This window comes from Macaca nemestrina, chromosome 1 (assembly GCF_043159975.1).
Source record: "Macaca nemestrina isolate mMacNem1 chromosome 1, mMacNem.hap1, whole genome shotgun sequence".
Lineage (NCBI taxonomy): Eukaryota > Metazoa > Chordata > Mammalia > Primates > Cercopithecidae > Macaca > Macaca nemestrina.
In genome coordinates, this window is record NC_092125.1 from 229,264,840 (window position 1) to 229,278,406 (window position 13,567).

The window sequence follows — 13,567 nt, forward strand, 5'->3', positions numbered from 1 at the left end:
ACGCTTTTCATTTATTTGAGACAGCCCCCGTGGGATTGTCCCTGAGCATGTGCGACAGGACTGATGGCCTCCATGCCGGGCCCTTGGCAGTTATCTTCATGTCACACTAATGAGGAGAAGTGAACCTTGTGCAGTGAGTGCACCGCTAATGGGCGTCCACAGCAGCCTGCTCTAAATGAACTGACTCTCCTTTTCTCATTCTATTTACCAAAAAAAAGTTCCCTTTAAAAAATTAAGAGTTGAAGGGAATTTGTCAAAAGGCCATTACCTGCAGACATGTCTACCAGGTTGTCTCTCAGAGTGCTTGTGCATAATTAATTAGCAGGCACAGCTCTTACAGTCCCTACATAAAAGTTCAAAACCCATTTTAACATTTCTATATTTTCTGCTCAGCGTCACTGTCAGGCAAGTTTCAAGGGAGACAGGTATTTGCATATGGTGCCAAGCTGAAGTTTCCATAGCAACAGGCTTCCTTGGAGAGCTCTGCAAATGGGCTCCATCCTCACTTTCAGGTTCCACCCAAAACACTGTGGGTGAGAGCTGCGTGTGAAGGAGGACTGGCACCTCCAACACCTACAACCACTGCGACTCACCTCTTGCCTGTTATTTATGAAAATAGACTTGATGAGGTGAGATACTGACCAAAAAAAGAGTGTTTTTAGTCACAGTTTCAGACTAAACAAGAAAGAAGAAGGCAGAGGAGGAGATAGAGGAGGACCAGGAGATAGAAGAGGAAGAGGAGGAGAAGGAGGAAGGAGATGAGGAGGAAGAGGACCAGGAGAGGGGAAAATGAAGAGGAGAGAGGGAAGGAAGAGAAGGGAGAGGAGGAGGAGAAGGGAGAGGAAGAGGAGAAGAAAAAGGAGAAGAAGGAGGAGGAGGAGGCAGCTCCTTTGACTTTCTTACCATGGCGACAACGGACTTTTCTTTCCAAAAACCCAGGCTCCTCTGCAACCAGGGCTGCAATTTTATGAAGGAGGACAGCGTGTAGGGCTGGCAGAAGCTATTTTCAAGGGGGAAGCACATCAGGGTTGCACTATCCTGGAGGGAAGGAACTGGAGTCTGTCATTAGGAAAGAGAAAAGTGGCCCAAACTTTGCAATTGGGATGTGCCAGGGACAGAACCCTAACCACAGGTGTTTGTAGAGGCTATGATTTTGAACATGGGTCCCTAGGAGCCTCTGCAAGATGCCTGGTGGACAGAGGAGATTACTCGCAATGGGGATATGAGCTTGGGCAGGGAGTCTCAGAGATTTCTATCTATCGTGGATGGAGATCCTGCCCTGGAGACTCCTAGAGCCTCTGGTTCTAGGAGACACAGGAGAGGGAAAGGAGGATACAGAAAAATGAGACTTCTCTTCAATCGTATTGAAAAAGGGCTAGAAATAAATGCATTTCAGAGATGCCATGTTTTAAATTGCACCTCATGTGCCATGGAGCTATTCCTGCCTGTTGTGTAGGGCAATTCATTAAGCAAAGCTGAACATGGATGTAGTTGCTGGGAAAATTATGCATATGAGAAGTTAAGGGAAAAGAATTTCTCCCATATGCACAGTACTTACAATTTATAAAACATATCCACACACTTCATGCCTTCTAAACTTGTCAGCGATCTTAAAAATAAGAGGCTGCCTAAAATGGGGACTGTACCCCCATTTAAACTGTGGTAAAAGGGAGACCCAGAGAGGCAGAATGACTTGCCCAAAACTTCACAGATAACGATTGGGATCATCAGCGCTAACCCCTATCAGCCTCAACAGAATAATTCAGAATTGGTTCAAAATACAAAGATCATTTGGAAGCCTTATTGAAAAAAAAAGATTAAAAACTCAGGTGACAGGATTCTTGGGCTCAAATCCTAGCTCCGCTATAAGCTTCCTGCCTGACTGCACCTGTATTTCATCATCAATAAAGTGGGGATAAAACTGGGGTCTACCGTTGTTTTAGTCTGTTCTCACACTACTAATAAAGACATACTGGAGACTGGGTAATTTATTTAAAAGAAGAAGTTTAATGAACTCACAGTTCCACATGACTTGGGAAGCCTCACAATCATGGCAAAAGGTAAAGGAGGAGCAAAGGCACATCTTACATGGCAGCAGGCAAGAAAGCATGTGCAGGGGAACTGCCCTTTATTAATCCATTAGATATCATGAGATTTATTCACTATCATGAGAACAGCATGGGAAAAGCCAGCCCCATGATATAATTACCTTCCACCAGATCCCTCTCATGACTTGGGAGATTATGGGAGTAAAATTCAAGATGAGATTTGGGTGGAGACACAGTCAAATCATGTCATTCCAGCCCTGGCTCCTCCCCAATCTCATGTCCTCACATTTCAAAACCAATCATGCCTTCCCAAGAGTCCCCCAGAGTCTTAACTCATTTCAGCATTAACTTAAAAGTCCATAGTCCAAAGTCTCATCTGAGACAAGGCAAGTCCTTTCTGCCTATGAGCCTGTGAAATCAAAAGCAAGTTAGTTACTTCCTAGATACAATGAGAGTACAGGTGTTGGGTAAATACATCCATTCCAAATGGGAGAAATTTGCCAAACTGAAGGGGATACAGGCCCCATGCAAGTCCAAAATTCAGCAGGAAAGTCAAATCTTAAATCTCCAAAATGATCTCCTTTTACCCCATGTCTTGGATCTGGGTCACACTGATGCAAGAAGTGGGCTCCCACAGCCTTGGGAAGCTCTGCCTCTGTGGCTTTGCAGGGTACAGCCTCCCTGCTGGCTGCTTTCACAGGCTGGTATTGTGGCTTTTCCAGGCACACAGTGCAAGCTGTCAGTGGATCTACCATTCTGGGGCCTAGAGGACAGAGGTCATCTTCTCACAGCTCCACTAGGCAGTGTCTCAGTGGGGACTCTGTTTGGGGACTCTGACCCCACATTTCCCTTCCACACTGCCCTAGCAGAGGTTCTTCATGAGGGTCCCACCCCTGCAGCAAACTTCTGCCTGGACATCCAGGCATTTCCATATATCTTCTGAAATCTAGGCAGAGGTTCCCAAACCTCAAGTCTTGACTTCCATGCACCTGCAGACTCAACATCATGTGGAAGCTGCCATGGCTTGGGACTTGCACCCTCTGAAGCCACAGTCTGAGTTGTACCTTGTCCCCTTTTAGGTATGGCAGGAGTGGCCAGGATGCAGGGCACCAAGTTCCTAGGCTGCACACCGCAGGGGCATCCTGGGCTTGGCCCACACACCATTTTTTCCTTCTAGGCCTCCAGGTCTGTGATGGGAGGGGCTGCCACAAATGTATCTGACATATCCTGGAGACATTTTCCCCATTGTCTTGGCAATTAACATTTGGCTCTTCATTACTTATGCAAATTTCTGCAGCTGGCTTGGAATTTCTCCACAGAAAATGGGTTTTTCTTTTCTACTGCATTGTCTGGCTGCAAATTTTTCAAGATTTTATGCTCTGCTTTCTCTTGAACATTTTGCTGATTAGAAATTTCTTCTACCAGATACCCTGAATAATCTCTCTCAAGTTCAAAGTTCCATAGGTCTCTAGGGCAAGGACAAAATGCCAACAATCTCTTTGCATAGCAAGATAGCAAGAGTGACCTTTACTCCAGTTCCCAACAAGTTTCTCATCACCATCTGAGGCCACCTCTGCCTGGACTTTATCATTCATATCACTATCAGCATTTTGATCAAAGCCATTCAACAAGTCTTCAGGAAGTTTTGAACTTTCCCACATCTCTCTGTCTTCTGAGCCCTCCAAGTCTCTAGGAAGTTCTAAACTTTCCCACTTCTTCGTGTTTTCTTCTGAGCCCTCCAAACAGTTCCAACCTCTGCCTGTTACCCATTTCCAACGTTGCTTCCACATTTTGGGGTATCTTTATAGCAGCATCACACTACCTGATACCAATTTATTGTATTAGTCTGTTCTCATGCTGCTAATAAAGACATACCAGATGCTGGGTAATTTATAAAGAAAAAGAGGTTCAACGGACTCACAGTTCCACATGGCTGGGGAGGCCTTACAATCATGGCGGAAGGCAAAGGAGAAGCAAAACTATGTTTAATATGGTGGCAGGCAAGAGAGCATGCGCGGGGGAACTCCCCTTTATTAAACCATCAGATCTCATGAGACTTACTCACTATCATGAGAACACCATGGGAAAAATCCATCCCTACGATTCAATTACTTCCCACAGGGTCCCTCCCACGACACATGGAGATTATGGGAGCTACAAGTCAGGATGAGATTTGGGTGGGGACACAGCCAAACCATATCATCCTTCTAGAGTCATATGGCAGTTTGGTATTCAGCCTGCAGGACAGTTCTCCAGTTGGCCGTGGACCGAACCAGTTCTCCTCCTTTACTCACTTTTAGTTCTCAAGAATAACCACAGAACATGCTGAGAATACAATATCTTGAGCTAAGGATGAACTGGCCAGAACAGCCTGGGCTCCGTTTTTGTCCCTTGTAGAACAGAATGTCCTACAATGCTTTAGCCCACAAGTCATGTTTCACCCAGGATATAAAACGGATGGTAGGCTGTGTTCCAGAGTCCCTCCGCTATGGAGAACTTAAGGAGAAAAGGTCCTTGCACTCTGAACAGCTTATCTGAGTCTTGGAGAACTGGCTTACCATGAACCCCGGGCTTCTGTTGTTCCTTGCTGTGAGTAACATGCTTCATGTATCTTGTGTGAGGGTGTTCTGCCTCAGTAGACTCCGACATGTGATAGAAATTGTTCCAGCCCATGATACAGTGGATAAGGTGTTCAGAGTTCTCCCCTGGGATTGATACTAGTGCAGTGTGAACTTGCTTCACACAGGCATGCAGGGTGGAGCACAGCGTTAGTGCATGCATGAGCTAGTGCATGAGCTAGCCCATGAGTTATTGCAAGAGTGTTAAGGGCATGTTTGTGGCTGACTGGTGTTTACTGACACATCCATGGTACACCAGATAATCTGAAGAGTTGATGGAAATTCTTCCCCCAAATTGTTTTCCCATATTTAACTTCTCAGCTCTCCTACTAGGCTCTCAGACCTAGTAAGAATTTTCACATTCACTTCCTATGATGGGCACTTCCATGTGTCAACATGGCCAAGCTGATGTACCCAGTGACTCAATCAGACACTAACCTACATGCTTCAGTGAAAGTATTTGGCAGATGTGGTCAGCATCTACGAGCAGTTGGCTTTCAGATACGGAGATTATCCTTAATAGTCTGGGTGGGCCTTATCCAATCAGTTAAAAGGCCTTAAGAGCAAAACAGAGGTTTCTCCAAGGAAGAAGAAACTCTCCCTGGGGATTGCAGTGTCAGCTCCTACAGGAGAGTTCCCTGCCTGCCCTCCCGCTTTCCCACTGGACAGCTTCCCCAGTCATGTAAGCCAATTCCTTTGCAGTAAATCTCTTAATATATGTGTATCTATGTGTCTATGTCTCTATATCCACGTCTCTGTCTATATTCATATCCATCTCTCTCTATAAAGTTATATAGATATAAAGATAGAGATCTATCTATAAATATCCCTATATAGATAGATAGATAGATTCAAATATATATATGATTATAAACATAGATATCCCTCTATTCTATTTCCCTGTACAGTGCGATCTTGGAGATCTCTCTTTTTCTCTTTATCCTGCTCTCTTTTCATAAACACACACACACACACGGACGCACTGTTTTGTCTGTTTTGTGCTGCTATAACACAATACCACAGACTGAGTAATTTATAGTGAACAGAAATGCATTTGGCTCATAATTCTGGAGGCTGGGAAGTTCAAGATTGAGCAGCCTCTTCTGGTGAGGGCCTTCTCACTGCATCCTCCCCTGGTGGAAAGCAGAAGGAGAAAAGAACCCATGTGAGAGACAGCAAGAGATCAAACTGGCAGCCTCAGATGCTTTTTTAACCAGCATTAATCTATTCATGAGAGTAAAGCACTCATGGCCTAATCACTTCTCAAATGTCCCACCTGTCAACACTGTTACATTGGGGATTAAGTTCCCAACAGAGGCTTTCTGGGGGGCACATTTAAATTATAGCATGCACAGATACAGATATAAAGATACTTGGATATAGATATGGAAATTAGGTATAGAGGTAGATATATCTATATCCATATTAATGTATCTATCATGTGTATAGAGATTTATTTAACTATGTATCTATTAAGGTTGGTGCAGAAGTAATTGTAGTTTTTCCATTACTTTCTTTTTTTTTTTTTTTTTTTTTTTGAGATGGAGTTTTGCTCTTGTTGCCCAGGATGGAATGCAATGGCACGATCTTGGCTCACTACAACCTCCGCCTCCTGAGTTCAAGTGATTCTCCCACCTCAGCCTCCTGAGTAGCTGGGATTATAGACATGGGCCACCACGCCTGGCTAATTTTGTATTTTTAGTAGAGATGGGTTTTCTCCATGTTGGTCAGGCTGGTCTCGAACTCCTGACCTCAGATGATCCACTGGCCTTGGCCTCCCAAAGTGCTAGGATTACAAGCGTGAGCCACGGTGCCTGGCCAGTTTTTCCATTACTTTCAATGAAAAGAAAAAGTAGTTTTGCACCAACCTAATACATCCGTGTTCATATCTCTACATCTGTATCATATAACTATGGCTATACATGTAGAAATGTAGGTAGAGATATAGATGTAGAGATGTTGATACGGCTGTAGATACAGATATTCTAGTGGTTCTCTTCCTCTAGTAGAATCCTAAGTGATACATTTCTTAAATGAGCAAACATTGCCAATAAGCTGTCCCCAAGGCAGAAAGTTATGAGGGAAGAGGAACCCCTTCACTATCATACCCTGGAGATACTTTTCTCTTGCTGATGGCGAAAAAGTGTCTTGAATAAATCTCTTAGATTTCTGTGAGTTAGCAACCGAGCATTGCACACCCAGGCAATACTGGAAACTGAAGCCTGTGTTTGTCTCAGTCTTCCTATTGCTGATCAGGCAGCCCCCACAACAAACCCCCCTGAGCCTGAGAGGAGAGGTCAGCCTTCTCTCAGATGCCTGGCTTTGATACTGTGTTGAGGCCGCTTCATCAGAACCACGCTCTGTCTCCTGCGTTGTACCGCGGGGTGGCAGGCACTTCACACATGTTTATAAACACGCATTAATCAGGGGCACAGGGATTCCTAATTGTCATCACTCTCTGTGAAACCCCACAATAACCAGTTTCCCTGTGTATTTGACATCTGAAAGGCCTTGTTAAGGCTCTGTGTTTCTCAGTAACATACACAGCCAAGGAAGAATAAAAATGCATGGTGGTTGCTATGAACTCTAATCTCTCAGTGCATTGTCCTGCAAAATATGTAATAACAAGAAGACAGGTGAGTGTCTCCTGATACCTAGGTGGTGAATGAAATATCAAGGATGATAATGCCTGCTTGATTAACAATTACAGAATTTACTCCAATGCAGCACCCTACTGAAGCTCTTCATCAGCACTTTCTGTGTGTACCATTGGCTCTGATTAGGCGTCTGGCTTGATGTGGGCTGTGGCTTCCTTAGTCTTTTCCACTAGACTCCTCGGGGAGGTGTTTGCTCCCATAATGTTTTATGTGGCTGGTTTAATGAGCTGTGAATTTATGCCAGCGTTGCATAACTCCATCAAATGGTTCACCAGGAAACAAATACTAATTCAGGCCCTGCTTCTAAAGCACAGGTATGTTCAGTATATTTTCAAAATGTTGGAGTGAGGTTCTGGGGTGGAACTTTTTAAATGAAAAAATAAAGATTGGAAAATAGAGCATCTATCAGGAAAAGTGAACTCGGGGAAACATGATTGCAACCTGCTCTTCTGTGTGTTTGATTGTAGCTGGGAGAGAGAATTCGTTGCAACATTAATCATCAAGTAGCAGTTGAATGTAATATTGATGATGGAGATTAAAATATCATGGAATTCTGTAGTTTTTAGAGATCTTTCATTTGCATTATGTAATTTTATCCTCAAATCTGCCATAGGTTTAAAAAAAAAAAAAAAGGGTGGGAGTAGAGGAGAAAGAGGAAAAGCAGTGTATTAGGCCATTCTTGCATTGCTGTAAAGAAATACCTGAGACTGGGTAATTGATAAAGGAAAGAAATTTAATTGGCTCGTGGTTCTGCAGGCTGTACAGGAAGCATAACGGGTTCTGGGGAGACCTCAGGAAACTTACAATCATGGCAGAAGGCGAAGGGGAAGCAGGCTCATCTTACACGGCTAGAGAGGAGAAAGAGAGAGTGGGGAGGTGCTACACATTTTTAAACAGTCAGATCTTGCGAGAACTCTACCACGAGACAGCAGTATGGGGATGGTGTTAAACCATTAGAAGCTGCCCCCGTGATCCAATCACCTCCAACAAGGCTCCACCTCCAACACTGGGGATAGCAATTCAACATGAGATTTGGGTAGGGACACAGATCCAAGCCATACCAAGCAGGAGCAGGGGGAGGAGGATAGAAGAGGAGGAGGAGGAGGAAGGCAAGCTTGGTACAGCTGCCAGCTGTGTAGCCCTTTGCAGTTTTACTGAGAGCACTCATTTGCCTTGGTTAGACGAACAACCTGAGAGGTGATTTTGACTTCTTCCCTGTTTTATGACTGAAGAAACTGAGGCCTAGAGAGTTTAACCAGCTTACTGAAAACCCCACAGATAGTTTGAGACTAGGCTTAAAAGCAGCCAAGAGATAAACCCTCCATGCTGAGTAGAGCAAGGGCTTGCCCACAGGAGCGGCACAAATGGATCAAAAACAACAGAGAACTGCTTATTGATCAATGGACAGGTTTGTCTAAGGGAGCAAGGTGACTCACGGCCATGTATCAAGCTGGTGGCTGTTAGGTGCACCTAGGACCATGATGTCAAAGTAGCAATTGGTGAACCTGGGAAAGTATTTTGTGTATGACTTCTTTTACAACCTGGTCTAAAGTGGGAGGTTTTATTAGCATTCCTTTCCTTGGTGGGGATAGATTTTAAAAGTTAATTTGAAAAGTAAAGTCAAGACAGAGAGCAATCTGCTCATTTACTATGGTTAGAGGACTGAAAGGAGGGAAGACGCATCCCCTGGGAGTGGTTCGACTTCCAGGAAGACAAAGGCTCTGTGTCGTTCTTAATGGAAGAATGAATGAATGAAGAAAGGAATGGGCAGGTCAAGATTATTCCTAATTTAACTTTAGAGCAATGTTGAAATCCTGCATATGAACAATGTACCAAGGCTTGCTGTTCACTGGCCACTTGTACCCACCACCTCATTCAGTCCTTACATCAGTTTAGTGAGGCCGGGATTATTTTCCTCTTTCACAGGTAAGGAAACTGAGGCTCAGGGATGTCATGAGACTTCCCTCCAAGAATTCCTGATTTTAAGGGTAAGAACCTGTGCCCCCCTCCCAGCCCCAACTCCTTCCTTCCATCCTGACTTCCCACATTGTCACGGAGGTGAAGCCCTGTGAGTCACACCCATGCTCTGCTCCAGGCGCCCACAGAAGCCACTTCGGTCAAAGCAGGGAGCTGGTTGGCAGCTTCCCGTTGGGGACATGGTTTCCCCTTCTAAGCTTCATCATTTTGAATTGGTGTGGTGGCTCTCATTCTGAATAGATGGAAGGCTGCTTCCCAACAATGGAAGCAGGCTCAGTAAAAGCCAAGCGCTGTTGATACTCTTGAGCTTGAAGAATTTGGAGCATAAAGCTGTGTTTGTAGCTTGGCAATGCAATGCAATGGTGAGAGTGCCCTTCAAGCACCCCTTGGACAGTTCTTACACATGGATGAGTCTACAATTTCATCTAGCGTGAGAGCCAGAGGAAGCAAACCAACCAAGCCGCTGAGATCAGCAGAATTCCAGGGTGGAGGGAGCTGGCGCTCACTGCAGCACACACAGCTCCAGCACAGCTGAGGAGCAGAAGGAGAAGTAAGACCCCCGACCTCATGTCATAAGGTGTCCCACCCACATTATTACATGGGTTCATATCCCCTGGGGATGATGTAAACTTAATGTGAAGGTCTGTGCTTCCTCTTCTCTGCCTGGGTGGTCTGCCCAGGCACAGAATCTCAGATTATTATTGCCCAAGCAATCAGTTTGGATCACTCCTCTGGCCCTGTAAGACTGGCTCAGGGTGGGGATGTGATGACGGCAGCTAACATTCACTGGGCTCTTGCAATGTGCCATCCACACTGTCCTGTGGTCTTGGTCTGCATAAACCTATCTGAGTTTCACACTTTCCCTAAGCAGCAGGTACCAGCCCTCTTTATAGATAAAGCTCAGAGAGGGTTGCTAAGTTTACCCAGGTCACAGGGCTGGGCTGCAAACCAGGAAATTACTTAGAGCTTGAGCTCTTGACTACCACACTTCAGTGTGTACCCCCAGGACAGTTGAACTAGTAAAGGTAGTACTCTGGGGTCCACAGAAAAGATTGTCATGTGCTTCCTGCTCATCTTAATTGAAAGACTGTGAGGCTGGAGATGGCTCATCCACCTGTCACCATGATGGGAGAGTTAGAGCTCCCTGGCTAGAGTGTATAGAGGGAAAGCGGAGCTTGGCAATGAAAATTCTGAGAGCTTTGTTTTAATTCTTGGTTTTAATTCTGCCTTAAGCTGAATACATCCCAATATTTTTGCTTGCATAAGCCAATAAATTCCCATTTTTGCTTGAGACAGTTTGTGTCAAGTTTTATCACTTTCAGTAGAAAGAATCACAACTGATTCAATATTCTCTCATTTTTCACAACTTAAATAGTGTGAAATCTAAAGTTGACGTTTCTTTTTTTATCACGACAGAAGCTGAAAGCAATGAAAAGCTATGTTTAGCATCTCAAGGCTACCTCTACAACTACAGAGTCAGACTGTAATGCCCTGACTCCAGCTCTTGGATTTGTGCTATGCCTTTGCCTCTGTTGTCAGCTTTGGGCCACCCCAACTCACAACATGCAGGAAATGGGTGGCTATTCCACATGCTGTCATCCCCAGTTCAAATCTGTGGCTTCCTTTATCACTGCACAATCAAATTTGGAGGAAAATTTACTTACATACATTTTAAACTTTCAGACATCGATGTCAGCAGGACCCTGAAATGAGAAAGTAGGTGGGATGGGTGAGAAATAGGTAGCAAAAATAAATGTCAAGCTGTGTTCTTTACAGACAGTTGGCACTATGCTTGAAGGCTGGACTTTTCAACTGCAAGTAAGAGAAAATGAGATGATGGTGATGAGGATCTCTGCTGGCAGGAGACCAAGAAGACCAAGTGCTGCTTGTTCTTCAACCATTACTGCTCGTTTATGCTCTTAACGGCATGATACTGTCTCTGAGCTCTTTCACCCACAGCTGATTAATGTGTTTCAGAATTTTCCCCTAACTATCAACATGGGTGAGTTGATTAGCACATTCAAAAATTTTTCTCTTTCTTCTCAGCAAGCACTAAATTACATTTGTCTTAATTCATTGATTTAAATTACCGATGGTTGCCCTCTAACATGCCTCAATTTCACAGGGAAAAATAATTTGAAAAGTTATTTATCTTAATGTCGATTAAGACTAGCTAATTAGACATAATGTTAGTGGCTTGGACTTACTGAATTATAGTCACTTGAGTCCTGTGACGATGTTCATGAATCTGGAAGAAATTTGGAGTATAAGAAATAATACCAGATAGGAAATTTGCATCCAAGCACACCCTACTTCCCACCCAGGTTCATTGGTTTGTGAGGGCATCACTTTCCTCCTCTCCTTCTGCTACTGAAGTTGTTACATTCTTACTATGGGGTAGTATTAACAGTGGTAACAATAATAGCAATGCTAATCAAAATAGACAGTAACCATAGCCTGTGATATTATGCCAGGCAAGATTCTGAGCACTTTCTACATCATATCACAGTTAATCCTTACAACAAACCTTTCCTTCTTATTGTGGAGGAGACTGAGGCACAAGAAGATGCTATCACTCAGCCCAAATCCCACCACAAAGCCGGTATCCAAACCTGCATTTGTTTTCTCACATCAGTGCTATGGGCTTCTCCCTTGTTGGGAAGGGTTGGCATACAAGGCCACAAGGCCACAAATGTGGAATCTGATTCTGCTACCACTGGGTAAGTCACTTAAACTTGAGTGTCTATGACTTTGTCTGTAAGTCAAGGGCAACAATGTCTAGCTCGTGAAGCCATTATGAACACCTGGGAACCAATATGTTTGGAAGAATCTGGTGTAGGGAAAACACTCAAGATTTGTGAATATGAATATGAATGAGATGGGAGATTACTCTATAATTAGGTCACATTAGATGGCAAAGGTGAAGGAATGTGCAGTGCAATTAAGGTCTCTAGTCACTCGGCTTTAGTTAATCAAAAGGGAGATTATTCTGGGTGAGTCTGGGAGATAGACAGATAAATGGGCAGTGGATGGATGGATGAATGGACAGATGGATGCACAGGTGGGGAGGAAGAGAGAGCGCACGTGTGTGTGTGTGTGTGTGTGTGTGTGTGTGTGTGTGTGTGTGAGAGAGAGAGAGAGAGAGAGAGACAAGAATAGATAGATATAGAGTTGGGGCTCAGAAACTGATGTAGGGAAAAGAAAGGAAGATCAGACTCTTACTGTGTCTATGTAGAAAGGGAAGACATAAGAAATTCCATTTTGACCTGTACCTTGAAAAATTGCTTTGCTGAGATGCTGTTAATTTGTAACTTTGCCCCAGCCACTTTGCCCCAACCTTGTGCTCACAGAAACATGTGTTGTATGGAATCAAGGTTTAAGGGATCTAGGGCTGTGCAGGACGTGCCTTGTTAACAAAATGTTTACAAGCAGCATGCTTGGTAAAAGTCATCGCCATTCTCTAGTCTCAATAAACCAGGTTCACAATGCACTGCGAAAAGTCGCAGGGACCTCTTCCCTGGAAAGCCGGCTGTTGTCCAAGGTTTCTCCCCATGTGATAGTCTGAAATATGACCTTGTGGGATGAGAAAGACCTGACCGTCTCCCAGCCCGACACCCATAAAGGGTCTGTGCTGAGGAGGATTAGTAAAAGAGGAAAGCCTCTTGCACTTGAGATAGAGGAAGGCCACTGTCTCTTGCCTGCCCCTGGGAACTGAATGTCTCGGTATAAAACCCGATCGTACATTTGTTCATTTCTGAGATAGGAGAAAAACTGCCCTATGGCAGGAGGCGAGACATGTTGGCAGCAATGCTGCTTTGTTGTTATTTACTCCACTGAGATGTTTGGGCGGAGAGAAACATAAATCTGGCCTACGTGCACATCCAGGCATAGTACCTCCCCTTGAACTTAATTATGACGTAGATTATTTTGCTCACATATTTTCTTGTTGACCTTCTTGCTATTATCACCCTGCTCTCCTACCTCATTCCTCTTGCTGAGATAGTGAAAATAATAATCAATAAAAACTGAGGGAACTCAGAGACTGGTGCCAGTGCACGTCCTTGGTATGCTGAGTGCCGGTCTCCTGGGCCCACTGTTGTTTCTCTATACTTTGTCTCTGTGCCTTATTTCTTTTCTCAGTCTCTCATCCCACCTGACGAGATATACCCACAGGTGTGGAGGGGCAGGCCACCCCTTCAAACTGATACACGAAAATATGGTCCTTTGACATGTTGGACTAAAGAAGCAGTCTCAATGTCTCTCTAAC

The 13,567-nt window shown here is 44.3% G+C and overlaps 1 pseudogene; it reads left to right on the forward strand.

Annotated features, from left to right (window-relative positions):
- The first annotated feature begins 12,718 nt into the window (after positions 1-12,718).
- On the forward strand, positions 12,719-13,329 carry LOC139356201 (uncharacterized; annotated as a pseudogene).
- The last annotated feature ends 238 nt before the right edge of the window (positions 13,330-13,567 follow it).